This window comes from Macrotis lagotis, chromosome 2 (assembly GCF_037893015.1).
Source record: "Macrotis lagotis isolate mMagLag1 chromosome 2, bilby.v1.9.chrom.fasta, whole genome shotgun sequence".
Classification (NCBI taxonomy): Eukaryota; Metazoa; Chordata; class Mammalia; order Peramelemorphia; family Peramelidae; genus Macrotis; species Macrotis lagotis.
In genome coordinates this window covers 44,958,984-44,985,398 of record NC_133659.1, presented here as the reverse complement: position 1 = coordinate 44,985,398, position 26,415 = coordinate 44,958,984, and the positions used below count along the sequence as shown (strand labels likewise).

Below are 26,415 nucleotides of genomic sequence, written 5' to 3'. Positions count from 1 at the left end.
ATAAAAATAAACATAAATATAACTTAAAACCAAAGTGTGAAACCAAGATTTTCAAAAATAAGGCTCAATCATTTAACAACTTACTAAAAATTATTAATTTGCTGAGTTTTTTTTTTTTTGCAAGGCAATGGGGTTAAACGATTTGCCCAAACAACTAGGTAATTATTAAGTGCCTGCAGTCAAATATGAACTCAGATCCTCTTGACTCCAGGGCTGGTGCTCTATTCACTGCACCACCTAACTCCCCTCTAAAAATTATTAAAAGTGCCTTTGTGAGAACAAGTTTTCACTTCACTAAATTTTAAAAAATATTGTCTTACTTTACTTTTACTTATATTTTTCTATTTGTATGACACAGAATATTGATAAATTTATATATGGTGGCTATGGTGCTCAAAAGTATTTTGACTGACAGGAGTGGCAAAATTAAAAAATACTTTTAAAAAAAACCCTTTCTCTCAAAGGAGGAAAGTGAACATTTCCATATCCAGAAAGAGTAAGCCAATAAACTGAGGTTTATTTTATATTTAAAACAATGAATCAAATATTAATAAGATACCTTGTCTTTTAAAAGTTTTCTTACCTGTGAACTTGTTTTACCATATCTATAAATTCAGAAATGATGTCTCCACTATAGTCCTGTTAAAGAGGGAAAAAAAATCAAATTGCAGAGCATTCTTAGCAATACTATTTGAAATGCTTTACTACATTTTACAAATTGCCCTTTAAAGGACAAAAATTTATTTTGGTTTCTCATTTGTTTCACATACTAACAGTACAAAAAACATCTTTTGTTAAAAGGTACAAACTCTATTGCACTGCAGGTTTTAGTAAATGAAAATTATAACTAATCCCTCTAAAAAGGGATTACAGATCACGATAGCAAAATATTAACTCATCTAAAATTTCATTCAAAAAGACAAATTCTTACTTCTGAAAATAGTTATATTGGATAAATCCTTAGCCAACTCAATAAAAACTGAAATAAAAAAACTGCTTTAAAAAAAGTTCCTAATACCAACACCACAAATTCATTTTATCCTAGAAGCTTCAGAAGAAAAATTGCCATATTAATCACATTATATTAGTCATTTGTCATTTGTAATTTGCTTTTTGAAGGTATGATGGAAATATACATATTAACTTATGTAATAACAATCCCTGTTATAATAGTTCTATTATATTCTCCTTGGAAGCTCATTCACTTTATAACAAAATTCAACTACAAAATCTCATTAAAAAGTTCATATGTATATAAATATAAAATTAATTACATTCCATAGGCATTTGCTAAATATAATTTTCAATGGCATGATTGGGTATGTATACATGTATGTGTATGAATATACATAAACCTTTTAAGATTTTATTATATTCTTCAACTCAAAATTCATTTCAACAGAACTCAAGCTTTAAAAAAAAACTTACTTAAAGTTCACATAGCTACAAAATCATTTCATTCCAAAACTTTCAGTGTCACTGAAATTAATATTAAATTAGGCATTTGTTATAATTTTATTTGCAAGGACATGATGGCTGTATACAAATATAAATACATTTTAACTAATGCAATAAAAATAATTATTTGCAAGGATGTGATAAATACATATATGCTAATTCATGAAATGATAAATCTTGTCAAAGTTCTATTATTTTCTCTAAAGATTCATTTAATACAATTCAGATCAAAAAAACCTTTCTCCTTTAAAAAGTTAACATTGCCACAAAATCATTTTATCATAAAGCTCCAGAAGAAATACTGTGAGACTCATATTAAGAGGCTGTGATAGTTGTATACAAATTATATACTAATTCAGGCAACAACAAATCTTGCTCTAATTTTCTAAAATTATATTCTCCTTAACTCAAACTTATAATTAAAACAAAATTTCTCCTTTAAAAAGTACATACTATCACAAAATCATTTTATCCTAAGTCTATATTTCATTAGACAATTATATATAATTTTATTTGCAAAGGCATGCTGGTTATCTCCATAAATATATATTCAAATATCAAAATACATACAATAACAAATTTCTCAATAACTGGCTTCTATAATATTCTTAGTTCAAATTCATAATGCAAGCCAAAAAAAAAATCTACTTTAAAAAGTACTCACTACCATAAAATCATTTTATCCTAAAGGCTTCAGAAGAAATAATGTAAAATTATCCATATTATTTTAGACATTTGTTATATGTGATATTTTTTGGTAAGAAAGTGATACTTGAATATATATATACACACATATATATATAAACATTAATTAATGCAATAGCAAATCTTGCTAAAATAATGTTCTATTATATTCTCCTTAGTTCAAATTTATTATAATTCAAACTAAATTTCTCCTTTAAAAAGTTCATCCTATCACAAAATCATTTTTATCCTAAAATCTTCAAGAAATCCTATAAATCTATTCATATTACACTTGACAATTATATTTAATTTTATTTGCAAAGGCATGCTGGTTGTCTACATAAATATATATGTATGTATGTATATATATACATATATATATGTATGCACATATACACACATACAATAACAAATCTCCCAATAATAGGCTTCTACAATATTCTAATATTCTCCTTAATTCAAATTCATAATGGAAACCAAAAAAAAAAATCTACTTTAAAAAGTTCACACTAACACAAAATCATTTTATCAAAGGCTTCAGAAGAAATATCCATACTATTTTAAACATTTGTTATATGATTTTATTTGCAAGAACATGATGGTTGAATACATGCATTTATGTGTACATGTATGTGTATATAAAAACACATTGATTTAATGCAATAATAAATCTTGCTAAAATAGAGTAATATTCTCCTTAGTTCAAATTTATTTTAATTCAAACAAATAAAATTTCCCCTTTAAAAGGTTCATAAAATGTTATTTGCTGGTTGTCTACATAAATATACATAAATATTCATACATAAAAATACATATAATAACAAATCTCCCAATAGGCTTCTATAATATTCTCCTTAGTTCAAATTCATAATGCAAACCAAAAAAATAAATCTACTTTTAAAAAGTTCACACTACCAAAAAATCATTTTATCCCAAAGACTTCAGAAGAAATATCTATATTATTTTAGACATGTTATATGATTTTAATTGCAAGAACATGATGTTTGAATACATGTGTTTATGTGTTATATTAAACACAATGCAATAACAAATCTTGCTAAAATAGTTATTATTTTATTCTTAGTTCAAATTTATTATAAGTCAAACAAAAAATTTCTCCTTCCAAAGGTACACTCTATCACAAAATCATTTTATCCTAAAAACTTCAAAAGAAATACTGCAAAACTAATCATTTTACATTAAGATAATTACATTTAATTTTATTTGCAAGGGCATGCTGGTTGTATACAGACACACACACACATATACATACATACACACACATATATAGTCATGTATAAAAATACATACAATAACAAATCTCCCAATAATAGACTTCTGTCTCCTCCTTGGTTCAAATTCATAATGCAAACCAAAAAAAACTACTTTAGAAAGTTCACACTACCAAAAATTCATTTTATCCTTAAGTTTTCAGAAGAATATTCTTATTATTATTTTAGACATTTGTTACATGTGATTTTTTTTGCAATAGCATGATGGTTGAATGCAGGTGTTTATGTGTACATTTGATAAACATTAATGCAATATAACAAATCTTGCTCAAATAGGATTATTATATTGTTAGCACAAATTTATTATAATTCAAACAAAATTTCTCCTTTAAAAGGTTTACTATCACAAAATCATTTTATCCTAAAAACTTCCAAAGAGCTACTGCAAAATTAATCATATTACATTAGACAATTATATTTTTTATTTACAAGGACATGCTGGCTGTATACATTATAGGTATATATATATATATATATTCAAGTAATAAAAAAAATCTCCCAATATTAGACTTCTATTATATTCTCCTTAGTTCATATTTATAATGCAAACAAAAAACAACTACTTTAAAAAGTTCACACTACCACAAAATTATTTCATACTAAAAGCTTCAGAAGAAATATCCATTTTATTAGACATTTGTTATATATATTATTTGCAGTAACATGAACTATATATACATGTGTATATAAACTTATAAACATTAATTAATGCAATAACAAACCTTGCTATAATAGGATTCTTTTATTATATTCTCCTAAGCTAAAATTTATTTTTAATTCAAACAGTATCTTTCCCTTAAATTCATGCTAACACAAAATCATTTTATTCTAAAAGCTTCAAAAGAGAAACAGTAAAACTAATCACATTACATTAGACAATTACTATATATAATTTTACTGCAAGGGCATGCTGGTTGTATACTTACATACCTATATATGTATATATAAAATACAAACAATAAACAAATCTCCAAATATTAAGCTTCTATTATATTCTGAGTTCAAATTTATAATACAAAAAAATCTACTTTAAAAAGTTTACACTATCACAAAATCATTTTAACCTAAAAGCTTCAGAAAATTGTAAAATTATTTACACTATGACATTTTTATAAGATTTTATTTGCAAGAACATGATGTATATACAAACACAAATATATCAGTTAGTTCAATAACAAATCTTGCTATAATAGGTTTCTATTATATTTTCCTTTTCATAATTCAAACAAAAAAAATCACTCCCTTAAACTGTTCATGCTGCCACAAAATCATTTTATCCTTAAAACTTCAGGAAAAAAATTACTGTAAAATTAATCCCATTATATGTTTTATATATATAAAATTTTATAAATATTATACACAAACATGTACATATTAATTCATCAAATAACAAACCTTGTTATAATAGGGTTCTATTATTTTCTCTCAGATGCTCAAGTAATATTATGTTACAACAGAATTCAAACCAGAAAAACCTCTCCTTTAAAATGTTCACACTGCCATAACATCATTTTATCCTTCAGAAGAAATATACTAGAAAACTAGACATTTGTTATATTTAATTTAACTTGCAAGGGCACCATGGTTGTATACATATGATGATATAAATTTATATACAAATGCATATGTATACACACAGATATACATATATACTAATTCATGAAAATAAATTGTTATAAAGTTGTTATGTTTTCCTTCAATCAACATTCATTATAACATAAATGAAAAAGTTTTTAAAATTAAGCTACCATAAAATCATTGTCCTAAAAGCTTCAGAAGTGATACTAATCCCATATTAGACATTTGATATATATATATATATACATATATATGTATATATGTATATATATATGTATATATACATATGTATGTTTGCAAGGGAATAAGTGTATACATACACACACAGAAATTAATGCAAGCTAAAATCTTGTTATAAGGTCCTATTATTTTCTCACCTTAGATGCTCAAAATTTATTATGTTAGAGCAAAATTCTCTTCTTTTAAAAGCTCACATTATCACAAAATCATTTTATCCTTCAGAAAAAAAATATACTAGAAAACTAGAAATTTATTATATAATTTTACTTGCAAGGGCACAATGGTTGTATACCTACATAGGCAAAAATGTATGTACTGAATCATGAAAATAAATTGTTATAAAGTTCTATTATTATGTTTTCCTTCTATCAAACATTCATTATAACATAATTCAAAACCAAAAAAGTTTTTAAAAGCTCACATTGCCTCAAAATCACTTTGTCCTAAAAGTTTCAAAAGAGATACTGTTAAACTAATCACATATTAGACATGTCCTATATATTTATTTGTAAGAAAATGTTGAGTACACACACACAGACACACACACACACACACAAAACATACATTAATTCAGGTTAACAGATCTTGTTATAATAAGGTTGTTATATTCTCCTTAGACGTTCAAGAGTTACTAATTACAACATAATTTTTAAAAAGATCTCCTTTAAAAAGTTGATGCTTCCACAAAAGCTTAAGAAATATTTAAAACTAATCACATATTGTAAACTTGTTACATATTATTTTTGCAAGGGATTGAGGGTTGCAAGGCATATATTTTCATATATGTATACTTATGTATACATATTAATTTATATAATAACAAATCTTTTTATAATTGGGTTCTACAATTATATTCTCCTTAGCTCAAGATTTATTACAACATAATACAACTACAACAACAAATCTCTAAAGTTAAACACTAGTATAAAATCATTTTGTCTTCTAAAAGTTGCAAAATTAATCAAAATTAATCACATTTCTATTAGGAATTTTCTCTGAAAGAAAATGATGGTATATATTTTTCAAGTGTATATATTTATATGCACAAATATATTTTATACACTAAAATATATAAACATAAATATAGAAGTTCAAAACTATATAAATTCATATAAAAACAAATCCTGTTTTAACAGGGTTCTATCATTATATTCTCCATACAAACTCAAAACTCACTATAATAATTCAAAAAAAAAAAAGAATATCTGCTTTAAAAAATTCACATTGCCACAAAAATAATTTTGTGCTTCAGAAGAAATATTATAAAAAGCTTTCAAAGAAATATTATAAAATGAATTACAATAGATTAGGCATTTGTTTTCTATCATTTTATTTGCAAGTGCATGATGGCGTCTGTACTTGTGTACATAAACATATAAATTCATACACATGCACACTAATTCCTGTTAATTAGTCCTATTTAAAAAATGGGGTTCTATTATATTCTATTTAGAATGTCAAAATTCATAATCCTTATTCAAACAAAAAGTTTTTATAAATTCACACTGGTATAAAATCATTTTATCATAAAAGCTTCAGAAGCAATACTGCTAAACATATTAATATTAGGCAATTGTTATTTTTATTTGCAAAGAAATGAGGGTGTAAATAAGATATATAACCACAAATCATGAAGCTGAGGATGCATTATAACATATATTTAAACAAAAGGAAAAGCATCTGCTTTAGAAAGCTCCCACTGACATATTTATTTTGTCCTAAAGCTTTAGAAGAAAAACTGCCAAAATGCAAAAAGATCAAAACTGCAATTAACAAATCACATATTATTGTAGGCATTTGTTATATAGAATTTCATTTGTAAAGGCATAATGTTAATGTGTATAAATATACATATTTCCACACACATTATACTAGGTTATATTTATAACAAATTCTATTATATTTCTATTATATTTTACTTAAAAGTATCTAAATCTAACCAACAACATTTCTGCTTTAAAGAGTAACACTGCCACAAAGTCCTATTGTCCTAAAGGCTTCTGAAGAAATAATATTTTTTAAAAAGTAGTCACATTTTATTAGAAATCTGTAATACATAATTTTATTTTAAAAGTATGACAGTATTATATAAATGTGTACAATTCATACAAATAAATAATTTAATAGTTTTAATTATATTCTACATAAAAGAGCAAGATTCATTATTATATTAAAATAAGATTCAAACAAAAAAATCTATTTTTAAAAAATCTAATGCTGTCACAAAATCAGTTTGTCCTAAAAGATTCAGAATGTAAAAAGCATTTGCTGTAATTTTATTTTCAAAGGCAAAATAGTACTTATGTATAAATATATACTAATTCAAGTTAGTAATTTCATAATAATTCTACATTATAATCTACTTAAAAGATAAAGATTCAATGCTATAAAATAATTGAAAGCAAAATAAATCTTTGCTTTAAAAAGTTAATACTGCCACAAAATCATTTTATCCTAAAATGTAAAAAAAACCACCATGCTTTTGATATACAGAAAATTTTATTTGCAAAGGCATGATTGTGTGTATATATATATAAACACATATATATGCACACAATATATTAATTTATGTTGTAATAAATCATGTTAAAACAGTTTTTAAAACTCATTTTTTAAAAAGCTAGTCACATATTAGGTATCTGTTCTATAAAATTTTATTTACAAGGGCATGATGCAATGTGTATATAAACAGAAACATTCATACAACTATATATACATGTATACACAAATGCATGGAAATAACAAATCTTGTTATAAGGTTCCATTATTAATCTACTTAGAAGTTCAAGATTCATTTTAACATAATTCAAACACACACAAAAAAAGTTTCCTTTTAAAAAGTCATTAGTCATATCATTTTTGCCCTAAAAGTTTCAGAAGAAATATGAAAGCAAAAGACTAATCACATTATATTTGGTATTTGTTATATGCAAGACATGATAGCATATGTGTATTATATATGCATTAAATATACATATACTAATTCATGAAGAAATTACTATAATGAAGTTCTATTATTATATTGTCCTTAGGAACTCAAGACTCATTATTTTGTAAAATGATTCAAACAAACCAAAAAAAACTGCTTAAAAATTTAGACTGCCACAAAAAATCATTTTGAGCTAAAAACTTCATAAATAATGTAAAAAAAACTAATGACATTATATTAAGCATGTCATATAATTTTATTTGCAAAGGGCATCATGTGTTTATAAATAAATATATATTCACATATTCATATTAAGAACAAGTGTTGTTAAAGTAGATTGTATTCTCCTTAAAAGATTCATTATAAAATAATCAAAAAAATTCTGTTCCAAAAGAAATAATTAAAGAAAAGCTAGTCAAAATTATATTTATGCATTTATTATATAAAATTTTATTTGCAAAGGCATGATGCTCTATGTGTGTGTATATTTTTATATATATACACATATATACACTAATTTGTGTAATAATAAATCTTACAATAGGATTCTATTATTAAATTGTATTTAGAAGCTCAAGATTCATTATAACAAAAATCTCACCTGTAGTTATTTTGTCCTAAAACCTTTAGGATTTTGTAAAACTTTAGGCATTTGTTTATACATGCATACATACATCCATGGCGATACATATAGGTAAGTGTGTGGGTAGGTGTATATGTGTTTGTGTGTATAAACAAACACTAACATATATATGTACTATACACGTAAATGTACACATGGATATATTAATGTAATAATAAATATGCAGGATTCTAATATATTCTCTCCTTAGGAACTCAAAATTTATTATTATAAAATTATTCAAACAAACAAAAAAGTAAAACCTCCACTAAAAAAGTTCTTACTATCACACAATCATTCTATTATAAAAGCTTCAGAAGAAACACCGTAAAATTAATCACATCATACTAAGCATTCGTTATATACAATTTTATTTGCAAGGCAATGATAGTATGTTTACATGTATACTAACTGATGTAATAAAGCTTGTTATAACAGGGTTCTACTATTATATTTTCCTTAGAACCTTGAGATTTTTAAACATAATTTAACAACAAAAATTCTTTGCTTTAAAAAGTTTTAACACTGCCATAAATTCATTTTGTCCTGAAAACTTCAGAAGAAATACTGTGTGAGACTAGGTTTTTTATTAAGTTAAAGGTAAGTTGTCATTTTTTAAAAATAAAAGTAAATCTGAATGACAAACAAATATGAAAAAAGTCCTTAGGTCAAAATTCTCCTTTATAAATATAAATCATTTCCCTCATCAAACTCAAACACAGGTGGGTAGCCCAAGCTAACTTTTTTCTATGCTTGAAATGGCAATAAGGGAAGGAAAACCAACCTACAAAGAAATCATAAAATAAGTTATCAGTTTTCTCTTGTATTCCCTACGGCCTAGGGAAGGTTTGGTTGCAGAGAGCAATACAGCGTTCTCATAACCATCCAAGCTCCAAAGCATTTTTCCAACATAGAGATTCAAATCTTTGAACTATAAGGTCCAAAAAAACCTCACTGAGTCCAATTACTCCAAGTCCTGTTCCGCCATTTTTGTAGTTTCAGAATATACTTTTCATTACCCTTTAGATTCCTTTAACATTTATTTCAGAATAACAGGTATGAATTGAGCAATAATGGTCAAGTTGTATTTAATAAAAAAAAAAATATGGTTATTTATCAAAACATCGCATTAAAAAATTTAGCACATTTTTAGGTGAAAAAAATAGGTACTCAGTAAAATAAACTAGAAACTCGGCATAGTATTTCTTTCTAAAATTATACAAAGGTACCTCTAATGTAACTCCTCCCCAAGATTTGTTTTATTTGGCCCTAGGCACATGAATTTAGCAGGAATGGAAAGGTGTTATAAAGAGATAATCATTCCACACAAGCAAGTTTGTTTTACAATCAGAACCAAGTACTGATGAAAAGAGCCAGCGAGTTCTACTGTAGAGAGAAGTGTAGGACTCCCCAAGATTATGAGATTGTCCAAGAGACTGGGATTTCCTCTTCCCCATACATATTCCACATTTATCAGGGCAGCCATACAGGGAGGAGAACCATAACTGCTCCTGGGAATAAGAGTAGACTACTAGATGACAGCTGATGTCCCTTTCCAACTTTGAAAATCTGGAATTCTATCAGGGGTCCTTCCATTTTTCTTGAAATTGAAACTTGTGGTCTCCTCACCCCACCCCACCCCTTTACAATGGGAGTCCTATGAGACAGGGACTGCCTTGCTTTTCAGTTTGTACATCTAGGGCTTTAAGTATGGTTAAGTCCTTAAGAAATGAATTTTAATTAATTCATATGACATTAGTCACAAACTGGATGAGTAAAAATGAAGATGTGAATAAAAATTACTCTCCAAGACACCTCCAGGACTGAGCTCCCCCCCCCCCCACCTTATCTTGGTTTCTCCAAAGAATATAGTGCATCCTAGAAGCTTGCTAATAAGACTCAGGAAGTAGTTGTTGAATGAATGGAAATATCCAGCTCTCCCCTCCCTTCCTTCATCCCTCAAAACCTGAAAGACTCTTCCCTAGCTCCCTTCTGGGTACAAGAGACCTTTCTAGATCTTCCTAGTGGTTAATGCTCTTTCTCTGCACCCACACCCATTACTTTGCATCTACTTCTGTGAGCAGGACTCCCACCCCCTCACCTGAATGAATGCATGTTCCTTGAGGACAGGAGCAAAAGGCTTTGAGCACTTAATGCTAGAAATGAATTAAGAGCAAAAGTTGGCTTGAAATGTAGGAGAAAAATGTGAATTTATATATCTTAAAACAGATAAATTAGAAAATATTTGAGTTATTTTAGGCAGTGTCTAAAATAGTGCCTCTCACTAAAACAAAAAGTACTTCTCATTTCCCAATGCACTGTTTAAAATGGATTATTAAAAAACAGAAGTCCATTTCATAAAAATTTAACAGAGATTTGATTAAAGCACTGGTTTTCCTTTTTGTCTCTCCAAGAAGCAAGCATGGATGTAGTTCCCATTGAAGATAAAATATATGTTCATAAACTTACTAGCAAAAAACCAATTCTGTTGTGTAACTTCAGTTAATTACTAACTGTACCAAAAATGAGAAATACCATCTGTGGACCTGGCCACTTTGGGCTATTTGTTTTGCTTCACTATACAAATTGTTACAGGGGTTTTGTTTTTCTTTTTTACCAAGGGGCTGGGAGTGGAGAGGAGAAAAAAAAATGACCTCTGTAACAGGTCTTTGACATGACTTTAGACTTGGATCATTATGTTTCTTCTCATCCTGTCCCAGGAGTATCCTTCAAGTCTGTCTGTGGTCCTCTGTTCTAGCCACACACTCTTTATGACACAACTCCTATATCCTTTCATTTGCTAGTTTCTAACCTTATTTCTGGTGCTTAAAGGGTATCTCTGCTTGGATTCAGTTCAAACTGAACATTTCCAAACCTCTCTATTTCCCTTCATGTTACTACTGCCCCTTCCACCTCCAACCTAGTTCTCTCTTCCAGGCCACACACACACCATCGCTTCTATCACTAGTAAAAAAAACAAAACAAAACTGTTTTATGTTGTAATACACTGCACCCCTAGTTCTACCTGGATGTCAAAGCCCCACAGGACCTGCTCCCCACAGGTGTCCCTGGCTCTGGAGGTGGGGGAGTGGGGAGCTCCTCTTGACTTTCCCAGCTGCCAGACCTTCATCCCAGTCTCCACCAACAGTCCTCCCTAACCATGCTCCTATCACCTTCTTTCCAAAGCTTTCCAGCAGTTTCCTCCAGTTCAGTAAGGAAGGTTCTCAGCATGCTCTGTATTACTGTGCATGGAGAACTAGAATCGGTTGGACTCCTTTTCTCAGTGTTTCCCAGTGGTTGGCTTTTTTAAGTTTCTTCAAAGGATCTAGCACCATCCCTTCTACATTTTCTGTAAGCCCCACAACATTTAATAGTTTAGTTAAGGGAAAAATGTGTACAACAGATAGATATATGCTGAGTGATGTTGCTTATCTATTCCAATAAACAAAACCAACTACTCACCACCAAATAGCACAATAAAAAGAACTAACTTCTGGGTTAAATCTTTCTTGGGAAAACAGCATCCCTCCACGTACCATACAATTTTCTTGTACTCTTTGCGCTCAAACTTTTCTCACATCTACCAACTAAAAGAGCAGTACAATAGTTAGTAGGATCCTGATTACTATTCTAAATGGATAAAATACACTGCTTTAAGGGTTTATTTCAAGTTCACATTGTTGTGAATAAATAAAAAATTTAAAACATGAGTAGGAGTAACTGCCTACTTAATTTTAATTCTAAAATGGACTTCAAAAAGCAAGCACCATATGATAACATTTCATAATACTGCACTGTAGTCACATTATACCATCTGGCTCTCCAAACACTTCAGAGGTTATTTCATAAAAAGCAAAACATTAATCTTTGCTCAAATATTCAAACCAGTTACTTACTGGGAAAAATAGGAAATTCATTTATCTATAAAATCTAAATTCTTGAAAGAGTGCACTAATTCAGAATATACAAAATTAAATTTAATACAGCAATACAAGAACATTTTACAATATTACTGCACAAAAAAAAATGCATGTTAACTTACATTTTTCCAACTGGATACTACAATAATAAACAAGTTTTCAGCTTTAAGTGTTCTCTAAAAAATACCTCTTAAATGTGTTAAATAAAAACAAAAATCATCTATTTAAATCAAAGCACAAAAAGCAGCACTATCCAATTCTAAATGTTTCATTCAGTGTAGTTGGAAAATTCATTTTTCCTGCTTTCAAAGTGTAAATAAATTTTATCTTAGAATTGTTTAAAACAAAAAATAAAATTTTCTATCAAGTTGCACTGAAGTTTAAATGGTTTAAAAGGTCTACTGATCAAATTTTAAAATATCACAAGCTAAGGATTCATTTTTTTTCCAAGTCAAAAGTTGAGAAGCTATATAATTTAAAGAATGTCTATCTTTCCAGATAGCATATTTTATATTTAGATCCTAAATAAGAAATAACTCAGAAAGATTTAATATTGGTAAAATAACTTAAATCTGCCTCTGGGGTCAGGGATATTAATAAGTGGCACTTATTTACATTATCTCTTATGTTCAAAACTAGGATCCCTACTCCTAGAAATTATTAATTCTGGTAGATACCCTAGGCATCATAAAAAATGTCCAGTTCCTAGGATTAGAATTCTGTCCAGTTCAGCAATTACTTCATATATTTTTTTGAATTAACAATTAAGAGGATTAAAATAGTGAAAAACAAAGGCAAAGAATATAGCTGTCAGTTATCCACACTAATGAACAGTGGCTATAGCACAAATAAACTAAATACTAGATAATCCAATTATATTGTTTGTAATATATATATACACACACGTGTATGCTTAATAGCATACACACACACACACACACACACACACGTAATATTTTTAGGGGATCTAGTTCTCCAAATATTGTGCTGGTAACTTTTTGGCATGTCTGAATGCACCCAGGCTAGTTGTTGGAAAAATAAACTGTATGGGATTTAAAATTTTCTAGGGATAATCACCATTTATATAAACAACTAGTAGTGAAACTAATACTTTGAGAGGGAGGTTATCATATTTGGATTTTGGACTAGACTCTTGTTAACTAATTTGGCTTTAAGCAATAAATTAATGAATAATAATATATCTATTACTTCCAAAAAAATTAAAAGGATCAAATAAAGTTTTAGATATTATCAGGGTAGAAATGAATATATAAAAAGCACTATATTTATAGTGTTTAACTTATTAAAATAATATCAACATATATAACCAAAATATTATTAATTATGAGTTTAGAATCTTAACTCAATATTAACTTTTATACAATCAATGAAAAACACTAAGCCTCCAAGAAAATTAGTAAACATTTTAATTTCGAAGACTGAGGAAGGCCTAGCTCCTATATTATCTTAATTCTTAAATAATTCCTAAAACAATATACCAAAGCTTCAAGTGTTTTAGAATATTATATATATTGAGTAGGTGATGATTGCTGAGTTCAAAGAAAGCAGGGACCCTTGCAGCATGGTTCATGAATTCTTTGGTAAGGGAATTGGTGCATGGATTGATTAGAGAAAAAAAACTCTATAGGAAATTTCATCATTTTTCTAAATTATGTAGTACCCCATGGAACAGAATTTCATTAAGCAAAAATCCAAACTTAAAAAGGAAAAACTTAATGGATTTTATTATTGATGTCCCTGATATTTAGAAAATTTTTAGAATAGAAAATGCTCCAGAAAAGTACATCAGATCAGACTTTAAAATAAATTTAAACTGAGAACAAACTGATGCAGTGACTAGATTTCTATAGGGCATTTTAAAAAATACTGAAATTTAAAAACACTGAAGGGGGGGGGGTGATGTGGTTTTGTTGTTGTTTTAAGCATCACTGTGAATGGAATTAAAGAAACATTTAAACTTCAAGGATCAGACAATGACCAGAGTGATGGCTCTCAATCAGGAGAAACCTGGGTTCATATCTTCTCCGAACCTCAGTATCCTTATATAATACCAGTTGTTGTTCCTCACAAGGTTCTTGGGAAGATCAAATGAGAAGGTAAGTAAAATGCTTTGAAAAATCCTAAAGAATATTGTGTAAATGTCAGCTGTTATTAATTCAATCAAGTTGTTTTTTTAATGCATGTAAGACAAGGGACTCTTAATTTTTTTGTGTCATGGGATCCCTTTGTAAATGTGATGAAGCTTATGCACCTCTTTTCAGAATGTTTAAAAATTTTAAATGACAAAATAAAACAGAATTACAAAGGAAACCAATTACATTAAAATATTTTCCCCCCTATTTAAATTCATAGACCCTCTGGACTCTATCCAGAGATGACAAATTAAAACTTCCTCATTTGAACTCAAGAGCTCAACTATCAAGTTACATTGTGACCTTTGAGCAAATCATTACCTTCTATGGACTTCCATTTCCTCATCTATAAAATAGGGACAACTGGACTATATGGTCTCAAAGGAATGATCATTCATGTCAGATTATAATGGTCAAGCAAAAATAGCAGATTACTCTTTTTTCAGATTGAACCTCTAATTTTGTCAGTCTTAGTACAATGTCCAGGGCCAAGACTGCCAACACTCTCAACAGCTGAATCTTATGATTTTAGAAGTTCTCAGGGAGAAACAAATTAAGCAACTTGTTCATGTTCTCAGACAAAAGGATTAAACCCAAATTTAGTCTTCTATTTACCATGCCATGCTATCTCACCCTTGGTTTTGCTGACCTTAAATACCATTTAGGGGAGAAAGAGAGGAGGTTGAAGTCATTTTAAGCTGATGAATCAATTCAGAGGAAAGGAGCCAGGGTAAAACTCTAGAGACAGTGAGACCTCTGTGCAGTGATTTTTAAGTCAATTTTACATTTAAACTTATTATTTACATTTAAATTATTATTGAATAATCCTAACAGCATCCATGCTATCAAATGTCCCTCAATATTCAATAAATGTTCATTCTCCATCACTTTTCCTTATAGAATACTGGTGCTGAATTCAATTTTTTTCTAATGAAAAATGAGTTTCTAAATCCAAGTTTTAAAACTCTGTCCTTTTCTTGCCTCCTTTCTATGAACTCCTAAATTATCTATGGATTATATAAGAACAAACAGTATTTGATCGTACTGCTTTTTCCCCCTAATTTGTGTGTGTGTGTGTGTGTGTGTGTGTGTGTACACGTTCGTACTCCTTTTGGGCAAATAGAGAGTTTTATTTTATCTTTCATTTCCCCCCCCTCACTTAACATGGTATTGAACACAGTTATTATTACCTGGGATCAAACTAGTATTATAGTCATCTTTTTAGCAACAGCTACAACTACCCACATAACTCAGTGTAATGACATGTGAATGACACTGTCAGAAGAGGAGCAAGTGGTTTCTGCTTGGCCCCACGAGCAATTTGGGGGTTGTCAGGAGGAAACTTTCAGGAGGCCCTAAAGAAAAGCTGCCTATCCAAGATTACAGTTCCAGGGTAAAGCCCCACCCTATGACCTCAGGGGACACTTACTCATCACCTAAGAGGTAAGTGTATGCCTCTGGAGGAAGAGGGGAGTGGGGTGGACTCTTTCCCATCCCAGGCAAAACCAGGCCTTTCCAACTTTGATTCTAAAGGAAACTGGGTTTGCTACTAATCATGAAATGAACAAGAGATTTTATTTTAATTCAATGTAAGTTGGTTTTATTTAAAAGTCAGCCCATATAGGTGAGAGCAAATTTTGTAAAAGAAGAAAAAGTATGGGATTTCACATATAGTAAAATAACTTCAAAACTGTTATTATAAAAGTAGGGATAGTAATAAATTTCAATCTCCCCAAATCAAGACTTTTAAGTGAGTCTATTACTAAGTTATATTTGAGTTATACTTCCATTCTGAAAGGTGCTGGCTTTATCTTGGGACTCAAATTACAGTAATTAGCAAACAAATTTTTTATTTATACAAGTTTTCAATCTCACACAGGGGAAAACAATTTTTAACTAAGGATGGCATTTACCTAGGGTAATAAGTAAGCAGAGCAAGTCTGTATAGCCTCAAAGAATAGAAATCATAAATATAATTCATTAGGTTCTATCTTGTTCAAGTCCACAGTCAGTCTTTAAAACTATTATGATAATAAAATACCTTGGAATCTCATAGTAACAATTCTCTGACGAGCAAATTCAGTTAAAGTCTGTCTCAAGAGAAAAAAGCATACTTATTTCAACAAATCCTATCTTTAATCTCCATCAGATTTATTCCAGCAATCATGCCTTTTTCCCTCCATAAGGGGGAAGCTCTCTCTCCAACAGCCTTTTCCCATTTGAAATAGTGAGTAAATAAGAGTTTCTAACTTGAATGACCTGACTTTCAAATCCTATCTCAGACATACAGCTACCTAAAAAACCTTACCTAACAAATTTACTATTTGTGACTCTAGCCAAGTCCCAAACTTTCAGCCTGTTTCTTCATCTGAAAATTTAAGAAGATTGTATGTGTAAAGTCCTTTGGCAAACACTAAAGCACACTAAAAATGTTAGCTATTATTATAAGTATGATCAACTCCTGCCACTCCTAAAGCAGCTTTCCACTGACCACTAATCATTTACCCAGAATTTATAAAGTGTTTGACTAACAACCACCTTTTGAGGAAAATAAGTAGTCTCTTCAATTTTAGATAGGAAAGTGACATTAAATGAGATAAAATGATTTCTCCAAAGATGCACAGCATGATAAAAAGTTAGATAAAATGCATGGAGTTCACATCACCTAGAGCAACCCCTCACTTTAAAGATGAGACAATTTAAACCTAAAAACGTTAAGACTTGTTCCAAAGTCACAGTTAAGTGTTGCAGCTTAGACACTCTGTTCATCTGTGAAACTAGAGCTCTTTCCACAATCCCATGTTTACAATGGTCCCTTCCAGCTCTCCATCTTCATTGCCATCCTTCAAAGAGTTATTTATCATTTATTACCACCCACCGACTCAACCTTTCCATAGTCTGGCTTTTCACCATCACTGTATAGAAACTACCCTCTCCATGGTTCTACTGACTTTTTAAATGATAAATCTAATCCCTCTTTTTTTCAATCCTTATTCCCCTTGACTTCTCAAAAATATTTCACTCAAGGCCACCAGAGCACTCCCATACTCTGACTTCAGAAATAGCCTTATTTTTCCACTTCTCTATCTTGTTTCCTTTATGGGCCCCACATCATTTCCCCAACCCTTTAATGTTGGGTGTTCCAAAGGGATACTTGGTTCAGTTGTCTTGTCTTCTTACTCTATAATCTTAACAGTAGACTAGTACTCTCATCAACCAAGAATCTTCACAGATGAATCCTCAACTTTGTAGTCTAGCTATCTCTGTATTTAGTCCATTAATACCTTAAATGCAGCAATGGTCCAAAATCAAACTTATGCTCCCTCCCATTCTGATTTCTGGCTATTTCTATTTGTGGCAGCACTATTCATAGAATGACCTACTTTCAAAATTTTGATGTGTTATCTTTTGACTCTTCTCATTGTCTTTCCCTCTCATATACAACTTTTCAACAAGTTATGTCAGTCCTATATATCTCTTGAAACTCCCCCAAACCCACTACCTCCCCAAGGTATCCATTCTACTTCTGAACATAAAATATACAGTAGGAAGTAGTACTGACTTGTTCCAGTGGAATGGAACTTACATACTCTGCATTTTCAAGCCTCCAATACATTTGTTTATGCAATTCCCTATGTTGTCTCTCCTCATTAAAAATGTCTTCTTCTGAACTTGGAAGGATTAGCAACAAGTTGATTTGCAAATTAATTCCTAGACAAACTTTAAAGTTCAAGTTAAATTCCACCTCCTCCAAAAGTCTTTCCCAGACAGTAAAGAACCACTACCCTTCTTAGAGCACTCTACACTTCTCATACAAGGATTATGTATTATATAATTAGGGGCATTTACCATTATCTCCTACTTGACACCATCCAACTCAGTTATTCACACTAATGAAGGCACCCAAAAGATCATTTAAAAACCTCTATTTAGCATACAGACATCCTCTACCACCTCCTCTTTTTCCATGATGTGACTCCCTACTAATTGAGCTTCAGATATCCCATCTCATCCATGTTGACTCTTGACTCCATTAGTTGACCTTTACTTTCAGGAGCCTAAGATTCAGGCTGTAATTAGGGAGCTACTGAGAAGAAGCCACATAACAGAAAATCACTACTGAATGAATAATCAAGCTGACAACAGCACTTGGTTATAGTTTGTCATCTTTAAACAACAAAACTATTTTAAGTGTTCATTATTTAGATGATCCACTTTGACTTTATAAGTCACTTAGTCATTTTGCTATTATATCTTTTTTTCTTCAGGACCTTAAATGTTGTATGTGTGACTTTTCTTCAAGCGTATGTGTGAGTTTTCCAAGTCAGACAAAGCCCTGGGAATTACTTTCAAAAAAAACTACACACTTTAGTCATGATAACAATACTGTTCTTCTCAAGTTAAAATGAGCATCAAAAGATGTATATTGATTGACTCCTTTTCTATGAGTACAATATTTTTTGAGAAGAAAAAGCAGTAGCAATAACAGAATTTGGAATTTAAGTACCTGATGTAGAAATGCAGCTCTAATTCTTTATTATCTATGTGACCCTGACAAGTCAAATTCTCTAAACCTGTTTCCTAATAATCTATATAAAGTGAGATTATCCAAGTTTTCTTGAAAAAAATCTCCAAAATTCTATTACCCTCAGAGGCCCAAACAGAAACATTTACAAAATGAGTAGATGGAATTGGAAAACACATGGGAATAGTCTGAGTACCATTCTGTTTTGTTATTTAAACCAAATGCACATGTCATGTCAACGGTCTTCTTTAAGAAAGGAAAACAGCATGTCCACAATGAGCACATTGAAATTACCCAATTAAAATAACTAAGTCTTTTGGAATGTTCTCTTCTAGTTACTATATGGAATTGGTAGTTGTATTTCACAGTTCATAAGGGGAAGGGAGTTTTAAATAATTTGATTAAATCTTATCCAAAAGTCTAAATTTTTAACTCTAAATTTTTTCCAGATGGTATTCCAAGTGTGCTAATGCATGAAGTAACAAATGTCAAATTATTTAATGGTTATCAATCTGCTGTTCATTAGTTAGGTGAAAAAGTTATGTCTCGATATCTCCATTGCTTCTATGAAGCTTTGTGTAATCCATCTAAATGAATAAATGTACTTCTTGATTCTTTCAATTCTTTTTAAAATCCTATGGCTGTCTTTCAAGCTACTTTTCTTGATGAAATTATACTGAGGAAATATTAAGATATATTTTTTAATCCTTTATACAGTGGGTTGTTATGTTATACTATATTAACATTTAAATAGTTTAATGTCTTATCACAGCACTCTTAAGTATGGTAAATATTAATATGATTCTATTTTAATATATACATATGTATACTAAGCATCTATTATAAAAGTAGTTTATGTCTTATCACAGCACTCGTAAGTATGGTAAATATTAATATGATTCTATTTTAATATATACATATGTATACTAAGCATCTATTATAAAAGTAGTTTATGTCTTATCACAGCACTCGTAAGTATGGTAAATATTAATATGATTCTATTTTAATATATACATATGTATACTAAGCATCTATTATAAAAGTAGTTTATGTCTTATCACAGCACTCGTAAGTATGGTAAATATTAATATGATTCTATTTTAATATGTACATATGTATACTAAGCATCTATTATAAAAGTAGTTTATGTCTTACCACAGCACTCGTAAGTATAGTAAATATTAATGATTCTATTTTAATATATACATATGTATACTAAGCATCTATTATAAAAGTAGTTTATAATGCCTTATCACAGCACTCTTAAGTATAGTAAATATTACAAGTATATTTTAACAGATGCATACATGTTTATATACTAAGAAGCATCTATTATAAAAGTAGTTTATAATGTATTATTGCAGTACTCTTAAGGATAAGTAGTACAATAAGTATATTTTAATATATACATATATGTGTATATGTACTAAGAAGCATCTATTATAAAGGTAGTTTATAATGTCTTATCACAGCTCTCTCAAGGATAGTAAATATTAGAATAGGTATATTTCAATATATACATGTGTGTATATACTAAGAAGCACCTATTACAAAAGTAGCTTATAATGTATCATCGCAGCTCTCTCAAGGATAGTAAATATTAGAATAAGTATATTTCAATATATACATGTGTGTGTATACTAAGAAGCATCTATTACAAAAGTAGCTTATAATGTATCATCGCAGCACTCTCAAGGATAGTAAATATTAGAATAAGTATATTTCAATATATACATGTGTGTATACTAAGAAGCATCTATTACAAAAGTAGCTTATAATGTATCATCGCAGCTCTCTCAAGGATAGTAAATATTAGAATAAGTGTATTTCAATATATACATGTGTGTGTATACTAAGAAGCACCTATTACAAAAGTAGCTTATAATGTATCCTCGCAGCACTCTCAAGGATAGTAAAGATCACAACAATAAGCATATTGTAATATACCCGTGTATATACACTAAGAAGCATGTATTACAAAACAGTCTACAGCGCATTCCTGTAGAAACTGCCATCAGCCTATTTCTACGGGTTGGTGTAGACGCAGATAGGTGGCTCCAGGTACAGCTGCTGAGAAGCACATGCCGCTATCCCCGGCTGCGGTGCCGCTGGGGCAGGGGGCAGCGGGCAGCGGGCAGCGGCCGGCGGGGCCGGGGCCCGGCGGCCGGCAGCGCCGCGGGCAGCACGCCGGGGCCCTCTCCCGCCACGCTCCGGCAGCCGCGGCCGCGGCGGCCCCGCTAACCCTGCACTACTCGGGGCGGCGCCTCGGGGCTGCCCGGCGGCTGCCAGGCCTCGGGCGCAGCAGCCTAGTCCTGCCCATCCTGCACCGCTCCGCCGCCGCCCCGCCGCCCCCCGCCGGCCCCCCCGGGCCCGGCCCCGCGCCGCCGGGCGCCCCCGCCGAGCCCCGCGGCCGCCCCGGCCCGGCCCCGCTCGGCGTCGCCGGAGGACTCCCGGCAGTCCACTACCGCCTCCCGCCGCTCCGCCGCGCCCCGGCAGCCTCCGCGCGCCGCGCCCGAGGCTCCCACGCGGCCGCGCCGCACCTGCCCGCGCCCCTCCCCCGCGGCGCCGCATCCGGGCCTCGGGCCCCCCGCGGGGAGGGGGAGGGGCGGGGGCCGCGCCCAGGGCCGGGCCGGCCGCTCGCCCCACCTGGGCCCGGGCCCTCGCCCCACCTGGGCCGCTCGCCCTCGCCCTCACCTGGGCCGCTCGCCCTCACCTGGGGCCCTCGCCCTCGCCCTCACCTGGGCCGCTCGCCCCACCTGGGCCCCTCGCCCGGCCCGGCCCGGCCTCCGCATCCGCATCCCCAGCCGCCCGATGCCTCCCCGCCCCCCGCCCCCCACGGAGGGCGCCCCCCGGGCGGGCGCGGGCGCGGGGCCCCCCGCCGGGCACGTCACAGTGCCCCCCGCCGGGGCACTCACCGCTCACGGCCCCCCCCCCACGGGCGGGGGGGCGGGGGGCTGCTCGCCTCACGACCCCCGACTCCCCTCGGCAGCGACGAGCCCCAACTGCCGGGCCGAGAACGAGGCGCCTCGGGCTGAGGCTCCGGCGCGAGGCCCCGCCCCCCGGCCTGTCTCCCCAGCGTAGGCCCCGCCCCCGCCCTGCCCCCTCCCGAGGACCGCGGCTCGGCGCGGCTCGCGCCCCTCCCCCGCGCCTGCCTCCACCCGGGCCGCCTCCCATTGGCTCCCTCGGTTGCTAGGCGATGAGGAACGGCGGCCTCCATGCCCCCGATTGGGCCTCCGGGTGGGCTCCGCCCCCTCCCCCTCCCCCGGAGAGCGCCCTCGCTCCGCGGCGGGCTCGGGCCGGGCCGCGGCCGCGCACCTGTCCCGCCCCGCGCGGGCCCTCGGGCCGGCCCGGCGCCCGCTGCCCCGCGGGCCCTCGGCTCGGGGCGCCGCCGGGGAGGCCCGCTCCGAAGGCTCCAAGGCGAGGAGGGTCTCCCCGCCTTCTGGAGCCCCACCATAAGTTTTGGCACGCGGGACACCGATAGGACAGGGGCGGTGGGCTTCCGGAGCGAGGGGAGGCTCCGGGATGCTCGCGTGCGGGCGGCCCGAAGGGGAGACAGCGTGGGCGACGTGAAGGACGGGCCTCCGCACCCGAGGCGCACCAGCACGGCCGAGTGATTCCGAAACAACCAAAACGTGCCGACTAGCGCGCGTGCGCTGGGCCTGCCAGGAAGATTAAAACGGGGATGATGTGAACTGATCTTCACTTCGTTTGTCTTACATACTCCTCTGTTCGTGCTCAGAAGGGCCAAACAAACAAGAAGAAAGACTTTTAAAGGAGGCGACATGGAAGTTTTAAGAAAAAGTCCGAATGGCTTTCCAAAATGCAAAGGATGGTGACTTTTATTGAAGCCAAAAGACTTTGCAAGGAAGAGGAGACTTCATAAAATACACGTTTCACATTTTAATAGGATTCTTGGCAGTTTGCTCTCATTAAAAAAATTAATCGGGACAAGAACAAAACTTTGTCACCCTCAAGAACCGACTCAGAGTATTTTTCAAATCCAAGATTTCTCCTCAAGGCAGAGGAGAGTGAGAAGAAGAAATCGGAGCTGTGAAAAAGACAAGTTCCATAACCAAAAACCTTCCGATTTGAAGGGGCTGAAACTTTCGTGAAGGGTCGGGTCGATGTTGGGAATGGGCAAGAGAAATGTCCAGTTACATCATCAAACCATTCCCGAAATAGAAGGCTAATACAAGTCGGGATCCGAGAGGGAAATGGAACCCATACTACCTATTTGGTGAGGAGAGAATATTGAAAGAAAGGGGAAAAAAAGAAAATTTCGGGAGATTTACTCCGAAGAATGTTGCTGAATGGAAAACTGGCAAAAAGTACCCCGGAATACTCATCCCAGACCAAGACCTCAATCAATCATGTCCATCAGTTTTCAAAAGTCACACTCCATAAGTATCCACTGTTCAGACACTGTGCTAAGCACTCAAGATACCAAAAAAAAAAAAAAGCAAAACCATTACCTGTTGTCATTTTAAAAATCACCTTAAATACACCTAGAACTTTCTTTTGGGCTACTTTTTTCTTTCTTAAATCCCAACATATTAGATATTACCATACCCAAATCACTACAAGCATGAAAAGTCCAATACATGAATTTACCCGTAGTTTCCCCTCGGTAATGATAAACCAAAAAGAAGCTATGGTCAACCTATTGGAGAGATTGCCTCCAGGATCCCTTGTTTTTATAAAATCTATTTGAGTTCTTTAAAGTGATTCTTTTAGGTGACATATTGGATAGCAAGTTGTTCTTAAAACCAACAAGACAGAACTTTCGAGTCTTTGGCCCACACTGTGATAAGTCATTTAATCTCTCCACATTCTAGGCCACTCTCCAAGGATATAAATTGTCAAGAAAGTACCTATTAGGATTGTTAAAGAGTGTTTCCTCTTCTGGAGATCTTAAACCAATTTAAAATCACAGTTTAGTCCCTATCCCTATTATTAAGTAATGGAGAGGCAGCCTCTACCATTGGACAAATTTGTTAGGAACACATAGATACAAAAATCTGCCTCTGCAGTTTACCTATTACTACTATTTGTGCCTTCTGGGAACTAAAGAGGACAATTCTAATCCCTTTTTGCACATGACCACCTGTCAAATCCTTGAAGACAGATTTCTCGTCCCTTCAAGTTCTTCTCTTCTCTCAATTAAATATACTTATTCCTTCACCTTATCTTTCTATGACATAGTTTCTAGTCTTCTTGCCATAATAGATAAAATCTCCATCAGGCATAATGTTCCACCGGAGCTTATCGAAATATTCTAACATTGCTCAGAACAGAGCATAGCATGATCATTATTCTCCATATTCTTTACATTCTGCTTTTCTAAATGCTACCTAAGATTACATTGCCTTTTTTTAGCAGTCGTATCTTACAATTTAATGACTCATTGAAGCTGTAGACCAATAAAACACAGAAATGTTGACTAGTCATCCTTCTATAATAGTGGTTTGAGAAATGTGAGCTTTCTGTAGCTTATTTTTTCAAACTTACCCAAATGTATGTTTACTTTCACTTTTTCACTTATGGGATCTTGACCCATTGTTCAGTTTGTCAATATTTTAAAATCTTGATGTTGAATGTGTCACCCATCCCTCTCCAACTTCATATCTGCTGTAAATACTTTGTGGACTAAGGAAATTCTATTAGTTATTCCATCAGATTTTAGTGTCTCATTTCTCCATCTTATCCGGAACGATAATCATGATAATTTTACCAAATACCTGCTAAATTTAGGCATATTTTGTATATGGCATTTTGCTTATCCATTGAATCAATCATAAAAAGAAACCCAGTATAGTTTGGTATAATCTTGATAAACCTGTGCCTACCTTTAGGGAATACAATTTCCCTTTCTAAATACTTATAAATCAGTCCTTTATCAATATATTCTAGAATTTTCCAGAAATCCAAGTAAAGCTCACTAATCAACCATTTGATGAATTATCCTATTTCTTTTTTGGAAAACTAGGACATTAATCTATCTCCAATCCTTTAGAAGCTCTCTTGTTTACCATAATTTTTAAAAGATTAGTGGGGGGATTTCAACTCAGTGGTCAATGATACCTGCTAGTTTTCCTGGTATTATGAACTTACTCAGGGCAAGGAGGCATTCTCATCATTTCCTTAATTATCTTGGGTTTCAGCTCCTTGGTAATCATTTCTGTTCTAACCATGTCAGACTGGAGATTGTTCTTCCTAGTTAAAAAAAAAAGAAGAAAAAAATGGGTTGAGTAACTGTCTTCTCTCCATCATCTGTTATTTTCCCTTTATCATAGCCATGATACTATCCCTTAGTCTTTCCCCTAAGCATTAGGTTATTCTGAACTTTAGTATACCTAGTACTCTTCAAGTAGGACCATGCCACTCTTTTGTATTCATCCTCAGTAAACTTTCCTTGCTTTCAACTTCTTTTATCCCTTTCTTAAGAGTTTAGTTGGTCCAGAAGTTTCCTGGGCATCCATATCAGTCTTTTAAGACCTTTTTTCACTTTTATCCTCAGAATCACTAGTGTATGTATCATCGGATTTTTTTTCTTAATAGCATCCCATCATTTTTGTTCCCAATTTCCCTTGTTGAATTTTAAGAAATAAGATCCCACCTATCCTTTCTCTGAACTCTTTGAAATCTAGTCTTCCAAGTGTATGGTTTGTCCTATAGTCCTTCCTTTACTATTCCAAACTCTAAGATACAGTGATCCACTTCTTTCCAAGGTTCCTATCTTTCCAGCTTTGCCAGCCAACTCATCTTTATTGAGCAGAATCACTGGGCACTCTGATTTTAATGACTCATGACAGCTATCTATTAAAAAATAACCATGGTGTAGAGAAGGACAATGTTTTCAAAATACTGACATCCTTTAGAGGCTAACCTAAGCAGCTAGCCAGCTGATGTGCTCCTTCTCACCAGATCCAAAGGACCTATATCCTAAAGAACTGGCTGAGACACTGTCAGTCATCACTGAGAGATGTTCAGGACTGGAAAAAGGAAACTGTGCCA

The 26,415-nt window shown here is 33.7% G+C and overlaps 1 protein-coding gene across 8 annotated transcripts in view; it reads right to left on the bottom strand.

Moving 5' to 3' along the window:
- SSX2IP (SSX family member 2 interacting protein) overlaps nucleotides 1–25,532 on the bottom strand; it is an 85,283-nt gene extending 59,751 nt beyond the window's left edge. For 3 of the 8 annotated variants that reach the window (XM_074221783.1, XM_074221787.1, XM_074221790.1), the window contains exons 1-2: nucleotides 22,317–22,476; nucleotides 584–639 (exon numbers count right to left, since the gene is read on the bottom strand). The gene's annotated coding sequence lies outside the window, so the exon portion shown is untranslated. Of the gene's footprint in view, nucleotides 1–583; nucleotides 640–22,070; nucleotides 22,096–22,139; nucleotides 22,175–22,316; nucleotides 22,477–25,512 lie in introns of those variants that run through there. The other 5 variants (XM_074221789.1, XM_074221788.1, XM_074221784.1 and 2 more) reach the window with 4 other exon arrangements.
- Nucleotides 25,533–26,415: the final 883 nt, after the last annotated feature.